Source organism: Pan paniscus, chromosome 6 (genome assembly GCF_029289425.2).
Source record: "Pan paniscus chromosome 6, NHGRI_mPanPan1-v2.0_pri, whole genome shotgun sequence".
NCBI classification, from domain to species: domain Eukaryota; kingdom Metazoa; phylum Chordata; class Mammalia; order Primates; family Hominidae; genus Pan; species Pan paniscus.
This window is the reverse complement of record NC_073255.2, coordinates 196,011,820-196,033,891: the sequence shown is the minus strand read 5'-3', so window position 1 is coordinate 196,033,891 and position 22,072 is coordinate 196,011,820. Positions and strand designations below refer to the sequence as shown.

The 22,072-nt window shown below is 42.3% G+C and overlaps 1 pseudogene; it reads right to left on the bottom strand.

Moving 5' to 3' along the window:
* Window positions 1–798: 798 nt before the first annotated feature.
* On the bottom strand, window positions 799–20,491 carry LOC129398381 (phosphatidylinositol 4-phosphate 5-kinase type-1 alpha-like; annotated as a pseudogene).
* Between the last annotated feature and the right edge of the window lie 1,581 nt (window positions 20,492–22,072).

Genomic DNA, 22,072 nt, shown 5'->3' with positions numbered 1-22,072 from the left:
TTAATGTAATTTTCATTTCCAGCATTTATTGATAGTATGTAGAAATACAATTGTTTTTGCATTTTGAACTTGTATCCTAAGACATTGCTAAACTCACTTTTAAAGTCCAGTAACTCAAAATAGATTCTTTAAGACATATTATGTAGACAATTCTTTTGTCTGTGAAAAAAAGGGAGTTTAATCAATTTCTTTTCAATCTCCAAGGATGTTATTTCTTTTTTTCACTTATTGCACTGGCTAGGACCCCAATTACAATGTTAAATAGAAGTGGTGAGAGCAGATATCCTTGCCTTGCTCCTGATCTTAGAGGAAGGCAATCAATCTTTTACTATTCAAAGAATGTTAACCATAGGTATTTTGGAAATTTCCTTCTATTTCTAGTCAGCTATATTTCATTGATGTTGAATTTTGTCAGAAATGTTTTCTGCATATCTTGGATTATTTGCATGTTTTTGTCTTGCAATTTTTAGGCTCTTAATATGATGAATTATATTCATTGATATTTGAAGGCTAAAACAAACTTGCATACCTGGGGAAAACTCCACTCAGTCATGCTGACTTCTCCTTTTTATATACTGCTGTATTCAATTTGCTAAGATTTTGTTGAGGACTTTTTGCCTATGTTCATGAGGGATATTGGCTTTTGTAGTTTTCTTAAAATGTTTTTATCTGCTTTTGGTATTAGGATAATGCTAATCTTATAAAATAGATAGTTAAGTGTTCCTTTCACTTTTCTTTTCAGGAAGGGTTCGTGTAAAAGTGATTTTTTTTTAAATGTCAGGTCAGCAGGGACTAGAGTTTTCTTTTTTAAATATTTTACTGTGAATTTAATTTTATCTAAGATAATGAGATATCAAAATTTTACATTTCTTCTTAAGTGAGCTTTAGTAATTTGTGTCTTTCAAGAAATTCATCCACTTAAATTATCAAATTTATTAGCTTCCAGAGATTTATAGTTTTTCCTTATTAATCTTTTATATCTGTAACATCTGCAGGAATGTCCTCCCTACTGTTTCTGATAGTGATGATTTTTTATGTTTTCTGCTGGGGTTTTTTTAAATCAGTGTGGCTAGAGATTTATCAATTTCATTGATTATTTCAGAGAATCCAGGATTTTCTGTTTTTAATTTTCTCTATTGTTTTATTTCCTTTTCATTGATTACTGCTCTCTTCTTATGTTTTCTTCCTTCTGCTTATGTTTGTCTTATTTTTCTAGTTTCTTACAGCTAGAATTTAGACAATTGATTTGAGAATTTTCTTGTCTATTTGTTTACTTGTTGTTTGTTATTTAAGTTCTATTAGATTTTGCTCCACATCTTCTGACACTTCACTGTTAAGTGCATACACATTTAGTGTGAATATGTCTTCTTAATAAATTGATCCATTTGTCATTATAAAATATATCCTGATATTTATACCTGATAGTATTATCTTTTCTGAAGCCCACTTTTGATAGTAATATAGTCTATCAGTTTTTTAAAAATTAATGTTTACATGGTACATTTCTTCTATTTTTTATTTAAAAAAATAGGGACAAATGTTTTCTTTTTACAGTACATTTTAAACTTTGAGTTATAGTAAGTAAAACTATTTTAGTGTACATTTCCATGTGTTCTGACAAATGCACTTTCATGTAGCCCCCACCAGTATCAAGATACAGAACATTTTCATTAACCTCTAAAAGTCCTTCATGCTCAGTCGTCACCACCTCCCCATCCCCATCCCCAGCCCCTGGCAAATAGTGATGTTTTCCATACCTGCCAGTTTGCCTATTGTAGATATTATATAAATGGAATCATAGAGTATTTCACCTTTAGGGCCTTTTTTTTTATTACTTAGAATGAAGCATTTGAGATTCACCCATGTTGTTGTTTATATCAGTATTTCTTTAATTTTATTATAAGTAGAATTCCACTGTATTGGTGCACCACAGTTTATCCATTTATCAGTCGAAGGGTATTTGAGTTGCTTCCCATTTTGGGTGATGATTAATAAAACCTCTGTAAACATTTGTGAGCAAGTTTTTATGTGAACCTAAGTTAACTTCAGTTGGTTATTTACGTGGTAGAAGAATTGCTGTGTCACATGGTAAGTATATGTTAAACTGCGTAAGAAACTACCAAACTCTTTTCCAAAGGGGCTGTAACATTTTGCATTCTGACTAGCAATGTATGAGAGTTCCTGTTACAATTCATCCTTGTCAGTACTTGCCAATACTTGTCAGTATTGGCAGGTGTTTTGTTTGTTTTTTAATTTTAGATATTTTAATAGATGTATATTACTATAATTTTAACTTGTACTTGCCTAATGATTAATATATGTCCTTTTTAGTGAAATGCACATTTAATTTTTTTGTTCATGTAAAAAATTAGGTTGTTTTGCTGGGCGCAGTGGTTCACGCCTGTAGTCCCAGCACTTTGGGAGGCCGAGGAGGGCGGATCACGAGGTCAGGAGATCGAGACCATCCTGGCTAACACAGTGAAACCCCGTCTGTACTAAAAATACAAAAAATTAGCCAGGCTTGGTGGCGGGCGCCTGTAGTCCCAGCTACTCGGGAAGCTGAGGCAGGAGAATGGCGTGAACCCGGCAGGCGGAGCGTGCGGTGAGCCGAGATCGCTCTACTGCACTCTATCTAGCCTGGGGGACAGAGTGAGACTCCGTCTCAAAAAAAAAAAAAAAAAAAAAATTAGGTTGTTTTTTACTGTTGTGTTTTAAGAATTATTTGTATATTCTTAGGACACAAGATTGTTATTAGGTATTTTACAAATAGTTTCTCCCAGCCTGTGCATTATCTTTTAATTTATTTAACTGTGTCTTTTGAAGAGCAGAAGTTTTAGATCTTGATAAAGTCTAGTTTATCAGTTTGTTCTTTTATGACTCATGATTTTTGTGTCCTATCTAAGCAGTCTTTGCCTAACCCAAGTTAAATTTGTTTTTGCTGTTTCCTTCTAGTGGTTTTGTAGTTTTGTAGTTCTAGAGGTTTTGTAGTTTTAGGTTTTACATTTAGAATTATGAATAATTTTGAATTAATGTCCACATATTGCTCAAGGTATAAATAGAAGTTTATTTTTCCTTTTTAAAAAACATATGACTAGGCTGGGCGCGGTGGCTCACGCCTGTAATCCCAGCACTTTGGGAGGCTAACGCGGGTGGATCACGAGGTCAGGAGTTCAAGACCAGCCTGGCCAACATGGTGAAACCCCGTCTCTACAAAAATACAAAAATTAGCCAGGCATGGTGGCATGCGCCTGTAATCCTAGGTACTCAGTGGGCTGAGGCGGAAGAATCTCTTGAACCTGGGAGGCGGAGGTTGCAGTGAGCCAAGATTGTGCCATTGCACTCCAGCCTGGGCGACAGAATGAGACTCCGTCTCAAAAAAATAAATAAGTAAAAATTAAAATTAAAAAAATGACTTTTCAGTTTTTTCCAGGACCATTTGTTGAAAAAAAAAATCTTTATTTCATTGAATTGCTTATGTACCTTTAAAAAATATTTTGCCCATTCAGATGTGAATCTATTTCTCAACTGTTTATTCTCATGCATTGAGCTATGTGTCTGTAATTTTGCTGATATCACACTGTCATGATTACTAGAAGTCTTTCAACTTATTCTTTATTCTTATTTTCCAAAATGGTTTTGGCTAGTCTAGTTCTTCTTACTTTCCATATAAATTTAGAATCAGATTATTAAGTTTTACCAAAAAAATCCTGCTGGAATTTTGTTTGTAATTCCTTTGACTCTGTAGTTTAGTTTGGAGAAAGTTAACATTTTAACAATATCAAGTTGTCCAAACTTTGAAAATGGTATGTATCTCAATTTATTTAGGTCTTCTTTGATTTCTTTAATCAGTATTTTGTAGGTTTCAGCACATAAATTTTGCAAGATTTTGTTATATTTATATCTAAGTTTTTATATTTTCTTATTGCTTCATGTTTAAAACTGAAACATGTAATTTCATTTCCAAGTTTTAATTGCTAGTATTATAGAAATACAATTGATTTTGTATATTAACCTTGTACTGTCTGACCTTGCTGAACACACTTACTAGTTTCAGGAGCATTTTTATTCATTCTTCGGAATTGCCTAAAGAGGCAATCATGATCATACTACCTGAGCATAGAGACGGTTACTTTTTTAATCAGCTTTATTTTTCTAGAGTAGTTTTAGGTTCACAGCAAAATTAAGCAGGAGTACAGGGAGTTCAGGTTCCATAAACTCCCTTCCCCCGCACAAGCATAGCCTCTTGCATTATCAGTGTCCACCACCAGAGTGGTGCCTTTGCTACAATCAATGAACCTACACTAACACATCATTGTCACCCAAAGGCCTCAGTTTACATTAGGGTTCACTCTAGTTGTTTATTCTACGGGTCTGGTTAATGTACAATGACACACGTCCTCTATTATCGTGTCATACAGAGTCATTTCACTGCCCTAAAAATCTCCTGTGCCCTGCCTGTCCATCCCTCCTTCTCCCCACTCAGTGGCAGCCACTGACCTTGGTACTGTCTTTATAGCTGCCTTTTTCAGAATGCCATCTTGAATGTCATTAGAATCAACGATATGTGGCCTTTTCAGTTTGGCTTCTTTCACTTAGTACTATGCGTTTAAAGTTCCTCCATGTCCTTTCATGCCTTGATAGGTTGTTTCTTTTTAGCAGTGAGTAGTATTCCACTGTCTGGATGCACCATCATTTATGTATCCATTCACTTACTGAAGGACATCTTGGTAGCCTCCAAGTTTTGGTAATTATTAATAAAGCTGCTATAAACATCTGTGTGCAGATTTTTGTGTGTTTTCAACTCATTTGGGTAAATTAAAAGGAGCATGATTGCTGGATCATATGGTGAGAGTATGTTTAGTTTTGTAGGAAACCACCAAGCTGTCTTCCACAGTGGCTGTGCCACTTCGCATTCCCATCAGCAATGATGAGAGTTCCTGTTGCTCCGTGTCCTTGCCAGCATTTGGTGTTGTCAATGTTCTGGATTTAGGTCATTCTAATAGGTGTGCAACAATACTTCATGGTTGTTTTAATTTGCTATTCCCTAATGACATATGGTGTTGAGCATCTTTTCCTATATTTATTTGACATCTGTATATCCTCTTTGGTAAGGAATTTGTTCTGGTCTTTTACCCAGTGTTTAATCAGTTTGTGAATTATAGAGATAGTTTTATTTCTTCAATTCCAATTTGTGTCAATTTTTGTCCTCCACTCCTCCCCCCCCAACACACACACACTTTTTCATATTGAACTGGCTAGGATTTCTAGTATGATGGTATAATGTTGACTTTGAGTTGGAGAGGTGAGAGTGAATATCCTTTACTTGTTCTTCAACTTAGGATGAGAGCATTTAGTCTTTCAGTGTTAACTATAGCATTGCAGACATTTGTAGATGCCCCTTGTTTTGTTGAGGAAGTTTCCTTCTAGTCCTACTTTGCTGGGAGATTTTTCTTCTTATTTTAAATTATGAATGGATATTGAATTTTGTCAAATGCTTTATCTGTATCTATAGGAATTCATGTGGTTTTTCTTCTTTAGTCTATTTACATAGAGAATAACTTTGATTGGTTTTTGAGTATTGAATCAGTCTTGCATTCCCAGTATAAACCACCCTTGGGTATGATGCATTGTCCATCTTATATGTTGCTGGATTTGATTTGCTAATATTTTTGACAATTTTTATGTCTACATTAAAAAGGAATATTGAAGTATGGTTTTTTTCACTTTGGAATATCTTTGACTACTTGTTATCAATGTAATGCTGGTCTCGAAATGAGTTGGAAAATATTGCAGTCTCTTCCACTTTTGTGGAAGAGTTTTGTAGAATTGTATTATGTCTTCTTTACATGTTTGGTGGAATTCAGTAGTGAAGCCATTTAAGCACAGAATTTTCTTTGTTGGAAAGTTTTTAACTTTGAATTCAATTTCATTAATAGATTTGGGATTTCAGATTACTTCTTTTAAAGTGTCTTTCAAATAATTTCCCCTTTCATCTACATTTTCTAATTTATGGAAATAAAGTTGTAGACTGCATTCCCTTTTTTTTTCCCTGTAATGACTGTAGAGGTCTTTGGTAGTGTGGTTGAGGACCCCCTCTTCCAATACTGATAATTTGTGTCATTGAGTCATTTTCCTCCTCTTTGTCTCCCTTCTCTCTCCCTTCTCTTTCTCTCTCTCTCCCCTTCTCTCTCTTTCTCTCTCTCTCCCCTTCTCTCTCTTTCTCTCTCTCCTCTTCTCTCTCTTTCTGTCTCTCTCTCTCCCTCTCTCCTCCTTTCTCTCCCCCTCTATCAGTGTGGCTAGAAGTTTTTCACTTTTATTAATCTTTTAATGGATCAGCATTTGCTTTTATTGATTTTTCTCTATTGTTTTCTGTTTATATTTATAATTTCTTTCCTTCTGCTCTTTTAATATAGTCTCCTTTTCTAGTTTGTTATATAGAAATGTTGGTTTATTGATTTAAGACCTTTCTTCTGTTCTAAATAGGCATTTAATGGCCTTTGTTTCCCTCTAAGCATTGTTTCAGCTGCATCCCATGATTTTGGATATGTTTTCCTTAACATTCAGCTCAAATTTTTCTTCTGCTTCTTATTTGACCCATGGGTCATTTTATGAATCATTTAACTTCCAAACATTTGAGAATTTTCCGGAAATATTTCTGTTTCAGGAAACATACGTTGTATGAATTCAATTTTTAAAAAGTTGTAACAGTTTGTTTTTGTCTCTCTTGGGAATGTTGTATGTGCTCTTGAGAAGAATATGTACTCTGATATTCTTGGACAGAGTTCTGTAAATGTCAGTGGGGCCAGCTTTGTTGATTGTGTTGTTCAGGTCTTCTGCATCCTGATTTATTTTCTGTTTATTTGTTCTATTGATTACTGAGAAAAAACCTTTAGTCTCCGTCTAGAATTTTTCATGTGACTGTTTTCTCCTTCAAGTCTGTCAGTTTTTGTTCATGTTTATGTATTTTGAAGGCTTGTTGTTAAGTACATACATTTAAAGTGTTATATCTTCTTGTTGAATTAACACTCTGATTACTATGATTTCTCCCTTTGTATCTGTTTGAAATCTATTCATATTAGTACAGAAACTGTAGTTTTCTTTTGGTTAGTGTGTGCATGACATATTTTTGCTATCCTTTTACTTATAATATACATATCTATCTCTCTATATTTAAAGTGGGTTTCTTATAAACAGCACGTAGTTGAGCCTTGCTTTTTTGTCTAATCTAAACATCTTTGTCTTTTAATTGGTTTGTTTCAGCCGTCTCCTTTTAATGAAATTATTGATATGGTTGGGTTAAAATCTGTCATCTGACTCAATGTTTTCTATTTGTTTTGCCCTTTATTTACTCCATTTTTCATTTCCATTTTGGTCTCAATTTTACTGTTTTGTTTTGTGATTATCCCTATCAGTGCTCTACGAGTTTCTCAGAGCTGTTGTTTATTTCATTATTTTTGAAAAATTCTCATCCATTATCCCTTCAAACACTTCCTATGCCCTGTTCACTCTCTCTTCTTCTAGGATTCAAATCTCAAGTATTTCAGCCTGTTGGTGTTGTGCCACAGTATTCTGTTTCCATTCTTCATAGGCCGTGTCTTTCAGTGTGACTTGACTGACTTTTTTGGGGTGGTGGGGTGCAGAGGCTGTGTGGGATCTGCTAATGAGCCATCGGATGACACTTCGTCTGTGTTACTGTTTTAAATTTCTATCTTTTCTTTCCGATTCTTTACTATATTTTCCATCTCTGTTTAAAATTCACACTTTTCCTAGTGCTTTAAATATACTAACACTATTTTTAGAAATTCTTACCCAATAGTAGAACACCTGGGTCGTATCTGGATCTAATTCTGTGCTTTGTTTCCTGTCATATTTTCTTGCTTTTCTCATCTCGTACTTTTTGTTGAAAACCTGGACCATATGTTTGGGACCCAGAAGCTAAGGCATGTGGTGTTTATGCCTTGGGACAGACGGGCCTCTTGTGAGGCCTCTGTGTGGGGCTTGGATGCATCGGGGTCTTAGTTGAAACGGATTTGTTTTCGGTTTTGTTTCTGTTGTTGTTGCTATGCGGCCCTCAGGCCTGATGGACTTCAGTCTTGCTAGTGCTTCCTTGGGCTTAGTGTGGCAACTGGTTGCAGGAGGGCTTTCCCTCTGAGCCTGACCCTCAGGCCCGGATCTGTGTACTCCTTCCCCTCAGTGGTAGTCAGAGGTTGCTTTTGATCCAGCACTGGGTGGCCTGGTGGCTATAGCTGGGCTGTCCGCTCTGCTCTCCCTCCTCACTTAGCCTCAGGCTCAGGCAGGCCTGAGGCTCTTTCAGTAATCCTGCCCATGGCAAACGAACCCTTGGAGCTGCATGTGAGTCAGGTTCCCGCCTGTCTCCCAGCCTCAGGGGATCTGTAGGGGTCAGGACCCTGCTTGCTTTCCTGTCCTCCACGGTCTCTTTCCCCCATTTTTCCCCCAGCTGCAATGGCTCTTCCCTGCGCCCTGAGGTCCTTGGGGTTAGCTCCACTTTGCAGTGGTTCTGGAGTCTTACCCCACTCATGAAAATCTCAGCATTCAACCAAATATTCAAGTGTTCTCCACTCTAGGTACCTGAGGTGCTCTCTTCTCTCTCTGTGCAGCTCACTCCTTTCTGGACCACCAATTCTGGCCGCCTCAGCCTCCCACATCTGATTTGTGTCTCCAGAGTTCAGTGAGACACTGGGCTCTGTGAGAGCCACCGTCTCTGCACTGAGTCTGGAAGGCTGCCTCTGGGTAGGGGGGATCTCAGGTCGCTGCCCTTGCTAGCCTCTCGTAGGTGTTTCAGTTCAGCACACCACTCACTCCATACATTTTGTTCAGTTTTCTAGCTCTTGATGGCAGGAGGGCATTACCACAGCAGTTAATCTTTTAAGAGTGGAGACAGAAGAAACAGATGCATGTTCTCTTTATATATAAAAGTAAATAGTTGAAAAACAAAAATCTGCAAATCTAACCTTAGTCTGCCTTCCTGAAAACACATCCAGATTCCCCAGAGTCCAAGTCGCTAGAGGAGTGTGGGAGCCTCTGCACTGCCAGAAGCTCCTGTTCTAAGCTCTGGTGGCACAGCAGCGCCCCCACCCCTCATGCCAGGCGTGACTCATTCATGCCGTCCTAGTTCCTCGGACACTGGGCCACCTTCTCGCTCCTTAGCCTTGCCAATTCCCTCTCACTCGTTGAGTCTCCTCCAAGAAGTCTTCCCTGACTCCTCCTGGGCCTGCAGCTTCTGGGTTGATCAGGGGCCCCTCTCCAGTCATCTGATACTGTCCTCTGCATGTCCTTTCACTGCTCTTGATATGTTCTGAAACCTGTCTGATTATGTAGCTGCTCTCCTCACTAGGCCTTGTTCTTTGAGTACAGATCTGTGGTTTGTTAATCTTTAGATCCAAAATGCCTGGTATGTATTAGTTAGGGCAATGCCACATAATGTAACAAATACCCCCAAATGCAGGAAGCTTAACACAGTGAAACTTTATTTTTAACTCAATTCACAGATAGTTGAGTGTGTTTCTGGTCATCAGAAGAGTGGAGTCTTTTCCATGCCGTTCATCAGTCCAGGAACCCACACTGACATGGATTCCTCTATCTTCAGCTCCCGGTTTCCAGCGTCACCCAGGAAACCACATATAGCCTTTAGGATGGAATGTGGAGCCCCCTGCATGGAGTTTTCATGGCGCAGGCCTGGGAGAAGCACAGACCACTCTGCAGTAGTCCATTCCCAAGAACCGGTGCACATATTGGAGGTGAGGTGAAAGGCAGCTGAGAAATGTGCGGGGCTCAGTGTCCCGGGGGCAGCCACCTCCACAGGACAGGTGTGGGAGGGGGAGTGCGTCATGGCCTCCAACTGGGTTCTCTTCTCCACCACATGGCACAGAGTGGGCACTCAGCACATTGCTTAATGAATGAAACCCATTTCATTTCAGTGTCGTGACTCTGGGAGAGTTTCTTAAATATTTTCACATGCTGAAGCAACTGCAATTCTGGGGTCATTTGTGGAATACTATATTTATTGATGTAATTTTTCATTAAAATTATGTTATAATCATAAATATAAACAGTTTTTTAATTTTTAATTTTATTTTTTTCTAAAAAACTGATTAACGTTTAATACATTAAAACCATGTAACACTTTTATATTGCATTGGCCATTTCTGAACAATACAAAGTAGAGGCAAATAGAGACACTTCATAATAATGTTGATTCCCCATTCCTTTCCTTAAGACCCAGCCCTCCCTCAAATATTCCCTCCCACCCATTACAGAACTCTATCCATAATAAAACACTTAAATACTTCATAAATAGTAAATTATGAAAAAATAGCAATAATTGTTTCTTTCCTTCTTGTAAAAAAGAACATGGCAACAGACAGGCAGCCAGAAACTGGCTGAGGGTGTCTAATATAGACAGTTATTTGGGGTATGGGCTAACCTACTATCAAGGTAGGGAAGGAGAAGGGATAGAACAGGAATTCAACAATCTGCCTGAGATACCAGACCCCCTTCCTCCCCTAACAAGAGTGGAAGGATCAGATGGGAAACCACAACTCTTATAGATGGGAGGAGAGGGCACATGCGGCCCCCATTTCCAACCTCCCTGCATGAAGACAGCGGGTAGGACATATGGCACAGCAATGACTTCACTGAGGCAAGAATCTGCTCTCTCCTCATGAGTTTAAGAAAATATCTGTGGCCGGGCGCGGTGGCTCACGCCTGTAACCCCAGCACTTTGGGCGGCCGAGGTGGGCGGATCACGAGGTCAGGAGTTGAGACCAGCCTGGCTAACATAGTGAAACCCCATCTCTACTAAAAACACAAAAAATTAGCTGGCCATGGTGGCAGGCACCTGTAATCCCAGCTACTTGGGAGGCTGAGGCAGGAGAATCGCTTGAACCCAGGAGGTGGAGGTTGCAGTGAGCCAAGATCGCACCACTGCACTCCAGCCCAGGCGACAGTGTGAGACTGTTTCAAAAAGAAAAGAAAAGAAAATATTTGCTAGCCTCATAGATATGGACTGCTTGTTAAACAGACAGAGGTGTCTCTACCTTAGCTCCACAAGCAGGAGAGCACTGTTGGAAAAGATGGGAAGAGAAAAGAAATCTCCTCTGGAGAATGATCTAAAATTCATTTGATAAGTCTTCATATTTACAAAAACAACCGAATATATTTCAAATTGCAAAACAGTAATAATCATTACACCCTGGCAGTGAGTAGGATTCTGCCTAGGAAGGGCTATGATCTCCCAGCCCACGGCTGCCCCATGTTTTAAAAAAAGAGGTAAAGATTACCCCATGTCCCACTCTCTCCGTTCCTCCAGCCTTAACAAATTCATCAAGAAAGGAGGAGTTTAAAGAGGAGCTGTCCTGGCAGAGCAATCACCACACTTCTCTTCACAAACACCATGGTTCTTCTGAGGGAATCCTATGACTAGGCATCTCGTCAACACTTTTGGGGTTTTGATCTGAAACTGGCTTGAAATTGCATGCTGTGCGCATTTTTCCTTTATTCAGGATAAAAAGAAGAAAGTTGGGAGGTGGTTAAACACCCTTATCCCCTCGAAACCTTTACAGAGATTACAGGGATCTTCTTCCAGGGATCAGAGAGAAAGAACTGAGGTGGGTATAATGTGCCAGCTAGTCTGTCCTGAGGAAATTATGAGTCCAGCTCCTGGTGAAAGATGAGGGGAAAGAAAACTGCCAAGTCCAGCCATCCCATTCCCAGCATGAAGAATGGGGGTCTGAAAAAGCTCAATTGTGAAAGCCAAGGTTAGCCCATTGAAAATCCATCCACCCAATTCTGGAGTGGAGGGGTTGCTGCAGTCCTCAACTGTCTGAGGCACTAATGCCCATTCATGAGGAAGGGGAAAGAGAGTAGGTTCTTCTTCAGGAAGAAGATGGAGAGCTCCCCTCGCTTCCATTACATTCCTTTTTGATGGGCAAGTAGAAGAAAACTCAGCATTGCTGGGGCAAGGGCTGACATCTTGGGATCACAGAGATGGCAGAATCGTGTTTCAGGTCTTCTGAGGCTTTGTGCTCAATGGGTGAACTCTTACTCTGCAATGTCAAGCTTTTCCAAGGTTGTACTTGTGGTTAGCATTTGCAAGGTCTCTCCAACTACAGGTGAGAAACTGGGGTCAGGAATAGGTAAACCCTCACTGATTTCCTCCAAAGGTGGAGTCTGAGGTAAAACATCAGGACAACCAAGGTGAACACCTGGCTCCACTTCCGCCTTTGTTGTGGTTTGTGCCTTATGTTCCCCTGAGACCGATGGCTGGTGACACAGGAGTTGTCACTGGAGCCTGCTCGCCCAGAGAAAGATGAGCCAGACCGAAACTTTTTGGAAGGAGAAGGCTTCAAGGGGATCTTCTTTTTTTGAGACAGGGTCTCACTCTTTTGCCCAGGCTGGAGTGCAGTGGTGCAATCTTGGCTCACTGCAACCTCTGCCTCCTAGGCTCAAGCGATTCTCCTGCCTTGGCCTACCAAGTAGCTGAGGTTACAGGCATGTGCCACTACCGCCCGACTAATTTCTGTGTTTTTAGTAGAGATGGGGTTTCACCATGTTGGCCAAGCTGGTCTTGAACTCCTGACCTCAGGTGATCCATCCGCCTTGGCCTCCCAAAGTCCTGGGATTACAGGTGTGAGCCACGGCACCTGGCCGGGATCTTCTTAAATGCTGTGTTGCACATGAAGCACTGGAACCGTTCAGTGTAGAAGCCTGGGCGATGCACTGGGACAGTGTCCCCATCACATACTAGGGCTTTCCAAGAATGCTCCAGCTTCTTAACAAACCTGTAAGACTGTAGAATGTCAGTGATGCCAATACAAAGCAGGATTCTTTCCCCCTCACTATTCTGGGCAGGGATGCCACCCATATGGTCATCAGTCTCCATGGGGCTGCCCCGTCAAGCCTCTCCCTGGATGGATTCCATGGCTGTGGAATACAGAGCCCTTTGGGGGGCTGGTCTTCAAGTGTGAACTGAGCATTGTGTTTGGCTGCTTAAGGGCTCTCGTGCATGATCTATGTTGTGGATTGACATCAAGAGGCTATAGTCCATTATCTCAAAGATCTGCAGCACCAAACAGCCACACTGCAGGGTCTTACAGAGAGCGTTGTACATGTCAGCATCCAAAAAAAAGACCATCGGGATGTCTTGTAAGAAGTCTAGGTTTTTAAATGTGGGAAAATGTGGGAAGAGGCTTCTCTTGCTCTTTCTGGGAAGCCTGCTCTTTGTAGGTTGAACTTTTGAAGTCATATTTGGTATGCATTTTGACCAGTCTTAGTAAGAGATTCTTCATCACCGCAATCTGCGTGTTCTTGCCACCTGCCTGCACACAGCACAGTCCATAGAATTTAGGCAGCAAAGTCCAAGAGTTCTGGTTGAGGTCGATGTGGTATCCTGGAAGCAGCTTCTGCAGAAACTCCGCCTCTTTATGTTGGACTGTTTTAATAATGAATTCATCGTGGATGGACACATATAACAGGGAACCATCAGCTCCAGAGCTACTGAGTTCAATCAGTGGCTCACTGCAGAGGGAGTACAAGTCATCATCAGGGCAGATACCAAATAGCTCCCGAAAGTAGCAGAAGGCAACAGGTGTATAGGTCTTGAAAGGAAACTCACTGCAGTGATGAGCAGGGGTCAGGTTGCTCCCTCCACTGGGAAAGAAGATATTCTCCACCACGCAGAAATCTTACATGAGGACATGACGCTCTGGTGTGGGATCCAGGCTCCCCACAGTGTGAGTAATGCCCAAGTGGATGGCACATTTCAAGGCTGATGAGGTCGTCTTTCTATAGGTTGTGTCTCCTGAGGAGTCAACACCTCGATGGCCTATTTTCTTGATGGGTATGCCCGAGGCACAAGGCACCTCAGACGCCATAGGTCTCTTGATTCCAGATGCTGAGGACGAGGTACAGGAAGCGACCCCTGGATCAAAGGATGAAAAACTGACCGCCGAGGAGGCCCTGAGGAGACCGACGGCCATCTTGGCAGCCCCTCCCCTCAGCGGCCTGGCCTCTTTGAATCCGGCTTTTCCTCTGCTTGACTGGAATCTTCCTTCCCCAAGTCCCCTCACAGAACCCGCGTCTGGGCCACCTCCCCGCCGCCCCGCGGGCGCCCTCAGACGCGTGGAGCCGGCTCTAGCCCGGCTCAGGGCCGCCGCATTCGCCTGGCCTGGGGAGAACTCCCGCCTCGCAGGCCCTTGGCGAGTTCACCCGCTCTCCGCAGGGGGCGCTTCACTCTTTCACAAAAGACTAAGCCCCACCTGGCTGCCGGGATCCGCGTCCGTCCGACCGAGCCACACCTGGAAAAACAACGTGGCGTGAGAAGCCCCAGCGGAGTGAACGTCCCCGCTCGTCCTCCGGCCACGGCCTGTTTATGGCCCAACCCGGCCGCTCCACTCGGGTGGCCCAGAAGAATCCGACCACTGCGGTAATAGGTTTTATTATGAAATTACAATCATGAGCCTAGATATCCACTAAAAAGCAGTCAAATCAAACATAATTAATCAATTTAATTAATTTAAATTAATGTTTATTCACTCATTCGCTGTCCATCTGGTCACACTTGCTCACACACTGGTAATAGCAAGCGCCAAAGGCTTAAGAAAAAATAGTGAGAGAAAAATAAAATTGAGATGCAATATGCAAATCACTTGCTCACTATGTGTTCCAAGGGAAGGACAATCACTGCTCGTCCTGGGCAGAGAGCCGATGTTCCCTAGGACCACAGCTGAAAAAATCACTGGTTTTGTGGAAAGTTGGGTCCTAGGAATTGGGATACGGGACTGGACATTTTTAAACGGGAGAAAAATAGAAAGTACCCAGCACAGCCAGTGACATTTGAGGAGCACAGGCATGAGCGAGGTGCCTCAGGACAAGGCCATGAGCGGAGGGCGCACCTGGAGACTCAGTGCTGGCCTAAGGTCCTGGCCAAGTGCACAGATCCTCACCTCTATCTCTGCCTGAGCCTCTGTCCTGAGCCTCGGTCTTCAGTCAGTAACTGCCTGCTGGCCGTTTCCACCTGCATGTCGGGTCGTGATTCAAACACCAAAGCTCATCCCGAAGCAGCGCACCCTCCGAATACCCCATTTCAGGAAACAGTGCTGGGACCTTCCGTCCTGCTGGTCAGGCAATCATGAGCTTGGGCTGTTCCCATCCCTTCCCCCCTTGCCCAGGGTCACACACCTCACCCTGACAACTCTTGTTAGTTAACAACTCTCTAGTCAGTCTCTTTCATTCCCATTCTTTCAGTCATCAATGTAGTCTTTGTCCTCTGATCCTGCCACTCAACGTGTGTGACAGCATCTGCTACTTGAGTTTTCCCTCTGATCAAGTCTATATGCTCCCATCATATTCTCAGAATGCACAGTAACAAATTGAAGATGCTGAGATACCTGCTTCACTGCATATAATTCATTGTTTCCCAAAATTTTAAATCTATGAGTCCGCCCTTCTTTTTTGGTGGACACTTATTACTAACTCAATGAACAAGTGTTTTACAGAACACCCTTTGGGGAATGTGTTCATAGCACAAAGTCCACACGCTTTTGTTTGACACTGAAGGCTTTCCGCAAACCTCCTGTATCTCCTGCTCCAGTGTTGTCTCTCATTATTCCCTTTTACTTATATTCCTTGAATGTGCTACGCACAGCCTCCATGTGTGTTTCTGTGTCCTCCATGACCGAGGAATATCGTCTCTGTGTTTCTGAGGTTACTTAATGCTCCGTCTTACCTCAAAGGCCTGGCCCTCTTCACTTCTTCCTTAACAGGACCCCTGACAGCTCAATCACCCAGGAAACGTATTTCTGCGGATTCATGTGTCACTCGATTTCTGGGCCACTCATGGCACTTTGGGGAACTCCTATTGGTAGAGATCATTTTGTCTCCATCAGGGGCTGGTAGCTCTTCCTCACCAACTCAGCCTGACCTCTGCTCTTGCTGGGGACGCAGACATCTCAAACATTCTATCGTATCTTCCATCGGTCCCACTGTGCAATCTGCTCCTTCTCTATGGAGGCCTTTGGCAGGCCCACCATATTCTAGCTCAGCTCCTATCTGTACCCTGCCCAGGATATGGAATATTTCTGGTTTCTTTCATAGCATGCCACACAGGAGCTGTGGGAAACTTGAGACTAATGACTTTCTCTCTTTGCCCAATCACTATCTTTATTCTGTTAGAATAACACACATTGGCTGTGAAATGAAGGATATTCCCAGAATTCTTTTTTTTTTCTTTCTTTTCTTTAAAGACAAAGTCTCACTCTGTTGCCCAGGATGGAGTGTGATGGTATAATCATAGCTTACTGCAGCCCCAAATTCCTGGCTCAAGTGATCCTCCTGCCTCAGCCTCCTGAGTAGCTAGGACTACAGGCGTGCGCTTTTTTTTTTTTTTTTGTTAGAGACAGGGTCTTGCTATGTTGCCCAGGTTGGTCTCTAACTCCTGGGCTCGAGCGATCCTCCCACCTCAGCCTCCCAAAGCACTGGAATTACAGGCCTGAGCCACTGCACCTGGCCTATTCCCAGAATTCTAAATGGGGATGGGGCACACATCCCTATGCATCTAGCATCATCCTTAGCCTGTCCAACAGCCTCCCTGGGCTCTGTCATTTCAGTCTGCGCTGTAAACAGCAGCGGAAGCCAAGACACATTGCTCTGATGTCTCACTTCTCCTCCCTCCCAGTCTCCAGGCCAAAGGGCTCTCTTTTCTTCCCCTGCCTGCAGGAGGCACTTTCTCTGCCTTTTCTCTTCAACGTGGATTTGCCCCCCTCTCCTCCATGATTTCAAGAAGACAGAAGGACAACTGGAGGGCATGCTCTTCACGGAGGCAAAGAATTTTTTTAAAGCTATTAGCTTAATATTTTCAAAATATTAATATGTAACACATATGGCTGTGTTTTATAAATATAAAGCTTGCAAAAATAGAAGGGCTATAAATATTATTAGTAATTACTTGAAGAAATTGAAAGTGAGGAGAAAAATGTTAAAGACAGCCTTGCCTTTTGCCCAAGTCAGCCACTTCTGTGCTCTGGGCCCAGCGAGGACAGCAGAAGATCCGAGTCCATCCTCCAATCACTGCAAAGATCCTACAAGGGTGGTGGCTGATGAGCAGGGTTGGCAATCCAGTGGACCCTGCGAGTTCACTGTCCACTGCGGAGAGGATGCTTCTCTCCATCGTAATTGTTGTTTATGAACTTCCCGCCCCAGGTCTAGGGTCTGCTAGGGATTGGCTGCATGCTTCAGTTCTGAGAGGTCCACACTGAAGAGTCAGAATGAGCCTCTCTGTCCCTTGTTTATCACAAAAACCAAGTGTTTCTCCCTGATATGGGATCCTCCTCCTAGCCTGACCCATCCTCAGCACCCCAACTCACTACAGAAGCCAGAAATTCTAATGCCCTAGCAAAACAGAGATTTAGGCCAAAATATGCTCTAAAGTCAAGGCTCAAGTTTCTGAAGAAGCAGATTTATTTTACTAAAATTAGCATCTTTCCAAATTAGATCATAATCTGTAAAGCATTAACTGTCACAGCCTGAGCCTGAATTTGGGTTGCTTGGTGAGAGGTAGTCAGCCCTTCTCAAAAAACGACTGAAGTTTTGTAGGGGTATGGGGCTTTGGGTGGGCAAATCCTGATGTCAACCTTCCTCTCATAATGGACTCCTACAAAAGAAGACTCAGAAAGGTCTCAAGCACAGTCTTAATCAGCGCCCAAGTGCAGCAGCCACCTGATAGATTAGTCATCCTTTAATTAATGACCTCAACGTGCACTGTGTTTGAGTGGGTGCCAGGCGGTGCCCTAGGAATGCCAAGCTGAGTGAGACAGGGCCTCTTCTCCGGAATGCTCACATCTGATCCTAAACAGAGACATGCAATTCCAACAGTTAAGTGCTCTTATAGAGGGAAGCACAGGGCAATTTCCTGGACTCTGCTCCCACAGCTTTTATGTAACACTGAAGACCGAAACCCATGTTGAACTCCACCTCCACAGAAACAAACCATCTCATTGACTTTATCCATCTCAATCCAATACAAATCCAGGAGTACATGAAGTTCAGCTAACATGGAGCACTTTCTTTATTTGGTGTTTTATCTGAGTTGACATTCTTCTATTTTTGGAACACTTGGACACATTTTAGAAATTTTTGTTAGTCAAACAAATTATATTCAGGGATTGAATTCCAAGGCTGGTGACCCACCCAATGCTGAGTCGACCTGAGGAATCATTAGAAGTGCCCCTTTCTCCAGGGAGCCCATGAAAACTTCCTCAGGGTCACAGATTCTCTTACCAGGGCCTCTAGCACAATTCTGAAAACTCAGCAGCCACCCTTGCCGTTCAACAGCCTGCGTTAGGTCAGAAATGGGCAGGTTGGGAAGCGACTTGCAGGCATGTCTCTGTCACAGTCCAGGATGAGGGATGGAGGGTCCATTGCAAACCCTGGGCCTGCAGTGCCCTTAGGTGGAGATTCTAGGCCTTCTTGGAGGGTGACCAGCACAGCCGCATTAACATGACATCTCGAAGCTGGAGGAGAGAAGGAGAAGGCTACTCCAACCACAATGAGCCCGGGCCTCTTTCAGTGCTGGCCAGCATCAGATGGATTCGTCAGGGTGTCTTCCTCCGGGTTACCCACGGCTGATCAGGAGCAGGGAGCTCTGTGTTAACCTCTGTCCTCTCAAAACACCTGAGGAATTGACCTCCTTTCCTGTCTGCTCCCATAGTGACTAAACCAATTATAAAGAAATTAAGAGGGAGCCTGGGGGCCTCAAAGAAAGTGGCAAACTGCCCCTCACTCTGGGCCAGGCCTGCTCCGAATCTCCTGCAGGCATTTATGTGTCTTCAAAGCCCTCTAATAGTCAATCCATCATATGCTTAACATAAACTGTTATTCTGTACTGTGTATAGTACACAGATATAAAATCCTAAATCATATTAAACCACAAATCATTAGCAGATGCCTGTGCAGCTGTCACACACACACATTGAGTGGGAGCATCCTCACAGCTGGCAGACACTTCCAGGATGGGTGCCACCTCCCTCCTGGCTTCTACCCTTCCCAGGGCACCCGTTTCTCAAGTCACGGCCCAGCCCTTGCCTGGCTGTCCTCAGAACGTCCTGCCCTGTTGCCCTAAGGCAGGCAGAAATCCCATCTTCTCCTTCTGAAGCTGGAGGAAAGAAAGCACGTGCAAATTCTAGAACACTCCAAGTCCTAACTCTTTACAAGTCTTGCATAAATTTTTATACCTGACTCATTCTTGTAATCCCATGACTTACCAGGAATTGGAAATGAACTACAGCTAAGTGTGAGGGGTTAGGAACAGGAATCGGAGGCTCCTGTAGAGATGAAATGAGGGGACAGGGGTGCCATGGGCAGGTGATTGGAGGAAGCTCAGCCAGGAAGAGGTAAGAGGTAACTGAAATCAGGCATTCCAGCAGGGGAGCAGAGACTTGGAGACACGAGACCTTGGGAGTTCTCGGTACAGGTAGCAGAGGTCAACCATTGACTTGGGGAGGACCAGACTTCCTGACAGGGGCCCAGCTAACTGGATAGAGGTGAAGATTCAGTTCAGGAGCAAAGCTGCCAGCACCAGTGAGGTCTGAGCTGGTAAAGATTACCTGGCTCACCTCTGAGTCAACTAAGGTAGACTCTTGAGTTCTTCAAGTTCTCCAACTCTCAGCCTCCTTCCCAGGTCTCAGAGCAAAGCACAGACTGAAGGTGAACTCAAAGACTCAAGTTGTATGCAAAACATGGCCTTCAGATCAGGAAATGGGGCTGGTCATGACAGTTTTACGATGTTTTGCTTGCTGCAAGAATTCACAGTGTGTCATTATTAGTGTCAGACATCAAAATGGAGCCTCCCTTGCCTTCCCTGTGTATTGCAATAAAGACCATTCTCATTTCTCTAAATTTGCTCTTAATAACCATTAGTGAAGGCTATATGGCACTTGACATCATAGCAGACACTCTTAGGTTGGTAAATTATGTTTGAAGAGAACATTTCTCTCATCCTGGCCAAGGCTGTGGGAAAAATTTTGTTCATCGTGTGCCCAGAACTAATTCTTGATGCCAGGACCAAAAATATTAATGATCAGTGCTTCCTTCTCAAAGACCCGCATCCTTTATAATATTTTACAATGTGTTATTTTGGCAGGAACGATTACTATTCCAATGTGGAGCAGTGGCTCTCAAGCTGGAGAGAGGATCAGACCCCCCGGAAGGCCAGTTAAAATGCAGGCGGCTGAGAAAGTATCCCAAGTTTCTGATTCAGTAGGCCCGGGTGGAGAACTTGGGCAAGGTCCCAAGGGATGCTGATGCTACTGGGCTGGGAACCACTCTTTGAAAACCTCTGCTGTGTAGAGAGTAGGTGGGAAAACTGAGAAAGGTGGACAAGCCACACCGAGGACGCAGCTGCAGACAGAGGCCAGCCTGAGCTGCTTTCTGGAGAAAACCCCCACAGCTCAGCAACCTGGACAGAGGATTGGAAGAGGTGAGTGGACTCTTTTATTTTATTTTATTTCTCCACTCATTGTCCACTCATGCCTTGAAGTTGGAAAGAGGTAAATTCAGGGGACATAAAGACCTGAGGACTGTTAACCTATCAAATAAATTACATCAAGAGAAACCGCATGTTAACTGTATACACAGACTCAGAAAATTAGAATACACATATGAATGACAGATTCCCAGCAGAATAGTACAGGAATCTAGAATGTTTCATCAACAAATCTAGCCTTCAAAACTATTATAAGAAGAGTATCTGACTGTCCATAATGTGTCTTTGGGGAAACTGATGTAGACAAGATGCTGGGCTAGATGCACCATTGGTCTGACCGAATGTGACCATCATGCTCTTAAATTTGTATCAGTCATTGTCTGGGAGAACGAAAATATACTAGCATCCTGCATGCTTTGATGAAAAGAAGATAATCACTTTTCTGTATCTTGGGCTAGACCAAGCAGGAACTTTACTTGTCTTAATCCCTTAAAATTTTGTTTGTTTTTGTTTGTTCATTTGTTTGTTTTAGATTTAGGGCCTCACTATGTTGCCCAGGCTGGTCTTGAACTCCTAGGTTCGAGTAATCCTCCCACTTCAGCCTTCCACATAGCTGAGACCATAGGCATGAGCCACAGCACCCGGCTTGTCTTAGTCCCTATTTTGTCCAAATACCTGCCACATAGAATGCACTTAATATATGCTTTTAATATATACTTTGGTCTACAGTTTTCTTATGATGTCTTTTTCTGGTTTTAGTACTGGGATAATACTGCCTCATAGAAAGAGTTAGAAAGTTTTCCTTCCTCTTCTGTTTTCTGGAAGACTGTGTAAAGGATTAATATTAATTCCTCTTTGAATGTTTGGAAGAATTTATTAGCAAAGCCATCTGGGCTTGTACTTTTCTTTGTGGGAAATGTTTTGATTACTAACTCAATTTCTGATTATAGGTTAATGCAGATTTTTCTATTTCTTCTTAAGTCACTTTTGGTAGTTTGTGTTTTTTCCAAAAAGTACTTTTCCATTTCATCTAAGTTATCAAATTTGTTGGCATACAATTGATTTTAGTCTCACTTTATAATCCTTTTTTATTTCTGTAAAGTAAGTAGTAATGTATCCTATTTCATTCTTGATTTTAATAATTTGAGTCTTCTTTCTTTTTCTCCTCTTCAGTCTTACTAAAAATGTGTCCATTTTCTTGATCATTTCAAAGAACCAACTGTTGGTTTCATTTATCTTCTCTATTGCTATTCTATTCTCTATTTATTTTTGCTCTTATATTAATTATTCTGTTTTCTGCACTTCTTTTTTATAATTTCTTAATGTCAAATGTGGGCTTATTCACTTGACCTTTCTTCATTTTTAACATAGATGTTTAACAGTTATAAATTTCCATCTAAGCACTGCATTAGCTACATTCCATAAGTTCTGGTGTGTTATGCTTTATTTTATTTTATACTGTCTTTGATAGATGTTTTGAGGTCATAAAACTGTTGCTTCTGTAGTATTTTTAAAGAAGCAAAAATACCGATTTGTCTGTAAGCTAAAGCTCTAAGGTCTGGCTGTGGGGCTTCT